Source organism: Morone saxatilis, unplaced genomic scaffold (assembly GCF_004916995.1).
Source record: "Morone saxatilis isolate NCDOM2014 unplaced genomic scaffold, NCSU_SB_2.0 Contig20, whole genome shotgun sequence".
Taxonomy (NCBI): Eukaryota; Metazoa; Chordata; class Actinopteri; family Moronidae; genus Morone; species Morone saxatilis.
The window spans coordinates 14332737-14340764 of NW_023339763.1; the positions used below are offsets into that span (position 1 = coordinate 14332737).

The 8028-nt window shown below is 43.4% G+C and overlaps 1 protein-coding gene across 3 annotated transcripts in view; it reads right to left on the reverse strand.

Annotated features, from left to right (window-relative positions):
- LOC118332123 (pro-neuregulin-2, membrane-bound isoform-like) overlaps positions 1–8028 on the reverse strand; it is a 70498-nt gene that overhangs the window by 49306 nt on the left and 13164 nt on the right. The window lies entirely within an intron of this gene.

Here is an 8028-nt window from a genome sequence, read left to right on the forward strand (position 1 = left end):
GGAGGGAGAGGGAGGTAGGGAGCGGGGAGAAAATAAGGAGAGAAAGGTAGAGAGGCACTGCTCAAGAAACTAAGAGGAAAAAATTGAGAGAATACAGAGGGAGGGAGGGAAGAAAGAGGGAGGGAGCGAGGAAGGCATTTCCCATTGCTTTAAGGCAATCAACTGTTCCCTTACTGGATCTATCAGATAAGCAGTGGCTCTTCCAGGCCCTGCAGCCACAACTGAGGACGGAGAGAGTCCCAGTCCTAGGGAGTCCACGCAAAAAGTTGGGCCATTCAAGCTCAATGTCCAAACTTTGCGACCAACTCTGTTTCCCCAACCTCAGGAGCATCTTCTCCTTTCTAATGACCCATAAAAAAAGTGGAGCAAGACAACTTAAGTTGTCCCCTCTGCACTGCTGACCCCACCCAGATAATCCGGAGACCTGCCCTTGCCAGGTTAATGTCGAGGGGTCCCAACACACTTCACATCTGGTTCAGATTTGCTTAGCACAGATTCTGTGGATATGTGTAAAAAAAGAGAGCAATGTGTGAGGTGCCGAATATCAGATCACTATCTTTGACAGACTGCTTCTTGAAAAATCACACAAAATCATCTTTGGCTTCCCTAGCTGCTCCCCTTCCTCACACATCTTGTCTGTTAGTAGCCCTCTCAGTACTACAGGCGAGTTCCAGCATGTCTGTGGTTGCAGCTCTTTCTTTCACTGTCGTTGTTAGCCAGGTGTCATTAATGTCCACTTTTTTTTTCTCTTCTTTTTTTTTTTTGTTAAGTGAGTGGGTTTCTTACTGTTGCTTGCTTTCGGTATTTATAGATGTATTCAGTAGAAAGTTGAAAGCATAAAAGAGAATAAGGTAAGGGGAGATAAATGAGATAAAGGTAGGACAGGACTGGAGTTGAAGGCCAGCAGGGGCACATGTGTGGCTCCAGAAGTGCCAGGAAAAAAAGTCAACTTTAAATTAACTCCTGACTTTAATACACAAGAGGATGTTTTACTTAGATTTGTGTGAAACAATATCTAATGCAAACATAACTTTGACGCTGTGGCTAATCTGTTTATCTTCATTTGACATAGCCCAAAATGTGACTACATGATGATCGCAGTATTATCTTAAGCTGCTATATTAAAGTAAAGTTTTCTAATTTCATGCTGACTGAACTCCACAGTTCTGTTAAGTGGCAAGAAAATAAAATACGTTGAAACAACAAAAGAGTGACTCTCAATGAAACTCATGTTAAAAAAAAATACAAATCTGCAGATGAGTCATCTGCGGGGGCCCTCCCGGGGTTTGTCTCAGTCCAGCCCTCAGAGGATTCTTGACGTAGCTTGGGAGGAGGCAGCAGCGGCATGGATTGGAAGGGGGCAGTGGAAGGGTCATGTCTTAACAGGTCAGCACACTCAATAGCATAAGCCTCATCTGTGGGCAAGAAGAGGTCAAATTGAGGCCAAGGTTTGACACGCCAATCAGGTCCAATGTAGTGCTTTTCCTACTTGAAAAACGAATTGCTCTTTCCTCTCTCCTCTCCTCCCAGTGGTTGCGCTCGGTGATCAAATCTGTCAGCAGAAGTAACTGAGGACTGGCAGGGGCCTACAGTGTGTCAGAAAGCTGCCCTTATGCCCCCCCCTCCAACAACTTCAACAGTCACTTCCTCCTCTACAATTCAACAAGATGAGACTCGTTCCTAGGCTTGTGTGTCTGTGGGTGGGCATTCGGTTTATGTATGTGTCAGAAATGTGAGTAGTTGCGACGTCAACACAAAAGAAATGCAGGTTTCTGGATGATGCAGCGTAGATGCAAGATGTAACGCAGTGTAGCAGATATGAGTTATACTATTAGGAGCATTAGGAGCACATTAACCTTGGGAATAGTGTGGACATTAATATGTAGCTCTTGCTACAAAGGTTTTGCAAACTTTTGCTGCTTTACAGTGAACGAATTCTAAAATTTGCTGCATGGAAGCAAACACTTATGAGTTGTACTATCACAACTGTGGCCCACTTGCAGAGTTACATAAAACATGGCTATGCAAAAAGCGTATCTATATACACAAGAAAAAGCAAGAGGAAAGGGAGTCATACTAGACTACACACTGTCAGAAAATGAGGTTAGATTTTCTTTACACAAGATTGTATGATGAGCTCTGAACAAGGTTGAGCTGTTGTATATGAGCTTGCAGAGTACAACAAGAGTCTGAAATGAACTCCATTGTTCACACCCAGACACAAATATGGTCATGGACGTGTGCATCTAAATCTCCTTCTCTTTTTTCCAGTCTACTCGAAAGCATCTGCTGTTTTTCAACAGCCGTGGGCCGTCTTTGGATCAGGGTCTGGAGGTGGAGGGGCACAGTGGGCCTGTGTGGGAGGAGCATGACTTGAAGAGCACATCCAAAAAAAAAAAAAAAAAAAAAAATAATATTAATATATATATATATATATGAAAGCAACCCCTAAAAGTTCCGGACTGGATCTTTGTATGCCCTGCTCATAAATGCTTCACAGGCCCCCATCTCTGCCTGCCTCCTTGTTGCCCCCAAGAAAAGGGGAGACAGCTTTCTTGTATGATGGAGTGCAGCAGCTCCTCCAAACAACAGCATACCTGAACATCATCACTATTGGATACCGCTCAACAGCACTCCCTGCCCTTTCACCAGCAATGAGAGTTTATCTTTTTATGACATATATGGCTTTAAACAGCCATTAGGTTATGTTTGTTTACATCTGTCTGCTTTTTCGCGCATACAAAGTGGTATATGGGTGTGGGGGGCTTAAAGTAGGGTATAGGCCTGCTTTTAACACATCGTTTACTCCAAGAGGTGAGGCAAGGCAGGGGGTGGGGGAGGGGGGTTGGGGGGGGGGGCACATCCTAACCCTAAGAGGAACAGGAATGGAGGAATAAAGAGAAAAGAAAAAAGAAAGGCAAGCAGAGGATAAAAGAGAGATTTGGTAGTTAAAATAATGTCCTCTTCATGAGATGACAGAAAACAGCCCCACCTGCTGATATTCACCTTTTAACAAGGCATCTGCTTCCTCAGCTGACCATGCACTGAAGTGTGTTGTTTGGCTGCATGATAACTGATATAAAAACCTGCTCATCCAGCAGTAGTATCTGTTGTAAGTACAGATCATGGAGACTGCGTAAAACACACATTTTATTAGGCATAAGTATAATATAGTTGATCCAGACTTGCAGCTTTCCATGTATGTTTATATGTTCTGTTTGTGAGTGTGCAAGTGGCTCTCTGTATGAATGACAGGCAAAAGATGAGAAGCATCAGACGAGACACTGAAGACTTATGTCACTGGGTGGGCTGGTGAAGCCCCCTTAAAGGGAGACACGACGCAAGTCAATGCCGGTGACATCTGGAGGCCTGAGGAAGGGGCTATTTTCTCAAGGTCACTTGTGCCAAGGTCAACGGAAATTCTAAATCTGAGTGTTACTGATGACTCTGCTCAGCAACAGATCGGGATCACAGAAAGAGACCAGAAATCACGTCCACTGCCTCATTTACAACGGAGCAAATGAACATATGAATTAAAATCAGGCATTTACAGAGAGCTGCTAAAAATCAAAGAGAAACCACGAGAAAGAATTTAAGTGTTAAACAAGGAAGTGATCCTGGGTGGATTCAGCTCTTCCGCAGCACATAGCTGTCACCATGGTAACCACAGTCTTAAGGGTAGCAACTAGAGTATGTGAGAGAGATGTGGAAGGGCGGAGTGAGGATGAGAGACAGGGAGAGAGAAACAAGAAAGGATGCAAGCGAGAAAGTAGGCGATAATGTGTAAGAAATACAATGGGAGGAAGAGTGAGAGAGGTGGAAATAAAAGAAAGGTAAGACGGGGGGAGGGTGATGGGGGGGGGGGATGAGGAGAGACGGAACAAAAACCGAGAAACGAGAGCGAAACAAAGAAACACAGAGAGAGAGGTATCCATTGAGCAGCTGCAGCTTGGCCACTGTATCGCTCCATAAGAGAGATGTCCATGAGTAAGCCTGTGCCAAGCCTGCTGGGAAGCACTGCAGTAGCATCTCAGAGAGGGAGAGATGACAAACATCAGCACTGAGCATGCTCCACTCTCAAGGCCACTGAGAAAATGAGATTTCAGCTCTTTAGCCTCTCAGTTTGTTCAGTTCTCCAGCTCTATTCCAGCCTCCATCTGTCACTATCCAGCTTTCATGAGCACATCACACCACCAGTGCCCCTCTCTCTCTCTCTCTCTCTCTCTCTCTCTGCTTCAGATGTGACTCCACACTGGATACAATCTGACAGATGTGTCTGATAACTGATTGATCTAATGGTAAGAGGCATCTTTCCCACTTACGGCCATGCTGACTCATATTGTGACAGGTTTGATTGGGGCTGAGAGGAACAAGAGATGAGCATAGCAACTCATCAGCCAATGGGGCATGATACTGCAATAACAGGCCAGCACCACGGCAGCCTCGCACATACACACACACACACACAGCCCTGTTGCCAGATGTGATCTCTGTGTCTTCAAACTCTTACTGATCGTCTTCCTTAACTGGACAACTGCCAGAGCTGCCCTGTAAATGACATGACAGCAATACATTTGTGTCAGACCTACAATTACCCGAGGTTGATTTATTTTTGTAAATTTTTTTGCTCTTCATGCTTGTTCTGCAGGCAGACAGACAGACACACCCACGCTGAGATACAATTGTGTGCTTTTCAGCTTCATGACTGAAAATTGACACCTCTTTTTGGCATCAGTCATGGTTACGTGATGAAGTGTGCAGTAATGTGTGTGAGACAGAGAGAGTGAGAGACAAAGTTTGTGTCCACTGTATGTATTGCATGTGTGTGAGGACACAGTGTAGTGTGAAAAAGAAGCTGTAGAGGATGTCAATTGCCACTCAACTTCCACTGTGGTTAAAGCACCGAACACTGTAAAATAATTTCTCTTCTCGCTGATAACACTGGTGATAAAAATTTCTATCAAAGTACATGTGCTACATCCTCTCTGTCTATAAATCGTTCTTCGCTTTTAACAAAGAGCCTCTCAATTGAACAATAATAGCTTATTGGGGTGAAACTGAAATAGCATAAATATTTTTAATGACAGATGCTGTCTGAGCATGACTTTGATGATCCTCTTAAACAAAAATCCGCTCTTCTTAAGGCTGCCTGATTGAATCTCTCTCTCTATTTCTCTCTCTCTCTCTCTCTGTATTTTTCCCTCTTTTAAAACATATTTTTCCAAGTCTGTCTGTCTCTCTCTGCCTGTCTCCCTCCCTTCTGTCTAAGGGAGAGATAAAGAGGTCTGTGCGACTGTGAGCAGATTGACTTGAAGATAGGAGGCTGGAAGCAGATCTCTTCCACCTCCTCATTCTGCTCTTTCTCTCTTGCTCTCACCCAGATGAATAGACAAACAATCTCCCACATGCTCTCACAGTTTATCAAACACACACCCACATAGAACCAGGTCTTCATGCAAACACATATGTGTGCTCTCACCAGATAGAACAACACACACTCAATCTAAGTGTCCTTGGGCTGACAAAGTATACACTGTCACACTCAAATACAAACATACCCCCTCAAACACGCACATACGCATACGCATACAAACACACAGGTGCATCCACATGTAAATAGAAGAAGCACATGGGTCATTGATGCGTTCAAAAACCTGTTTTCCACTCATAGTGTACATAATACAAACCGTTTCCCTGTATAAAAGTATACTTTTTAAGACCCTACCTCTGAATCACAACATAACACACACTAAAACCAAATGACAAATCTTTTGGCATCACTGCATAAGATCACTTCGAAAGAGTGAAGAAATGTGAATAAAAATCCCTTAAATGAATGAGTCTTAAAAAGTCAGTGTACAGTATCAATGTTATCATTTGCATTGTCTGGACATGCACACTTGGACACAATGACATAGTATTTATTATCTTGATCTCAGGAAAGATTTAAATGACTCCCCAACCCTCACTTTTTTTTAAATTTTATTTTTTTAACCATGATTGCAAACATTTGAATTGTGGACTTAAATCACAAATGTCACTTTGCTGTAAATCAGTCTATCAATTAACATTTCATATGTTGTTAAAATCAACTTTAAACTGCAGAAATGTAAATTGACACAAGGGAAAACACGGGAAGGTTGTGCTCTTATCAGCAACTGCCCCCCTTCAAAAACATTCAGGCATCCGTTCTCTGCTTTGCATTCTTCGCATCAAATCAAATTCCTTTTGCGCTCTGCACTTGTCCTTTATCTCCAGAATGTGCTTTTAGAGCAGCACAAACATGTCACAATGAGGACACTGTGAAGAGTTTCACACAGAGTGAAACCAGCTCCTTGGTCAGATCATTTGCATTTCTGCTTTTGCCTCTCGTGGTTGAGCTTGGGCTTATCAAGAGTCTGTCTTATCTCTTTGTTTGTTTTTCACCAATGTAGGCTTTTCCTGGAAAACAGGCCACTACGCATGTGTAAGCTTAGATCATGCTTTGGCGGCATAAGCCTAGATCAAGGCGGTCTCAAATTGAGTGATGCTTGATAAGTGGGCAAGAGGGTGGCCCCGGTTTACGGTGCCAGGATGGCCTCACACTGTGCTCTGGCAAGCCAGACATGGCTGACAGGAAGCCAGGACTGTGGTTGGGTCATCTCAGAGCGACAAGATGACTGCACACAGGCCCACAAAACCCTCTCCACCCCTCTAGAAGCAGTTAATTCCATCGCCAAGTGCACCAGTGACTGACAACCACAGTACTAAGAAGGAGGTCAAAGCTAGCTGAAGCTGTAATAGCTCTAAATAGGCAAGCCACCGTCTGTATGAGCAGCTTAGTGATGGAGGAGCAATACTAAAGCTTTAGCCTAAAATCTAATAGTTGCGTTTTAGCCAACAGAGTATTAATTGTTGCTCAAAAAGATGTTGTTTTTGTGGATAAAGACAGGGGAGGATAGGTTACTCTCAACTTGTTGACCAGAGCACAAACCGAGGCCAAACAGCCAATAGTATTTATTAGAATGGCATTATTACAGAGTTTTGACAGGATAAAAAGAGAAGCCATCCCTTGTATTATTTTTCATGGTACATTTTGTGTTGTTTTGTAATACTAGCTTGCCTACAGTGGTTTCCTGGCCCATGGCCATTTGCAGTATGATAACTGCCTGCTTGCAAGCCTAATGTCATGGAGACAACAAGGGAATGAAAAGAAACATGCCTAGACAATGAGTAGCAAAAGTACACATCCCAACAGATGTGATGGAGAAAAAGCGGAAATGGGGTTACAGGGCTCACACTACAGGGACTTTCTGTAACACTGATCTTTCTAGCTTTTACAAGTACAACAGACCTCTGTGAGGAATGTTGCTTTCTCATTTAGGGTAAAACACCCGAGGAGTTAAGGGGTATCAATATCACAAGGGAGATATATTCCTCTTTTTTCTGCATTTGCTGCAGTGAGGTGATGGTGAGTGTGCTGGTCTGTGGGCCAGCTGGGACACATCTCGGTTCACCCGTGCACACACACACATGCACCCACACATACACACACATGCGCACACACTGAAGCTTGCTTTACGCTGCTCACTATCTTTCAACAACAAGCTGAGCAGGGACCAGACGGAAAGAGGTCCTATTTGTGCAGGAAGATAAATACACTTCTGCACCCAGTCCTGTCCCCTCCAGATTAGAGCAACACAATAATGAGCAGGAGCACTGGTGGAAGGTCAGAAGAAAGCAAGGGTAAAAGGATAGAGTAACAGCCGACTAACAAAACACACATACATGCAGGAGTAATCACAGACAGACACACATGCTTTTATCTTTAATTATCAGAACGTCATATTTGATAATCATCTGAATTAGCAACAACATTTTGTCCCTTGTACTGTATTTTGCATGTGAATTTAACCAGGTGTGTTATTTGTGAAGTTAAAGTATGTACCTTATGAATATGGATGAAACCCCAGCGGGGAATCACTATCTTTTTCAATCTTCCCAAATCATTCACTCTGGAAAAGATCCAGGTTTTACAACTTAATGGCG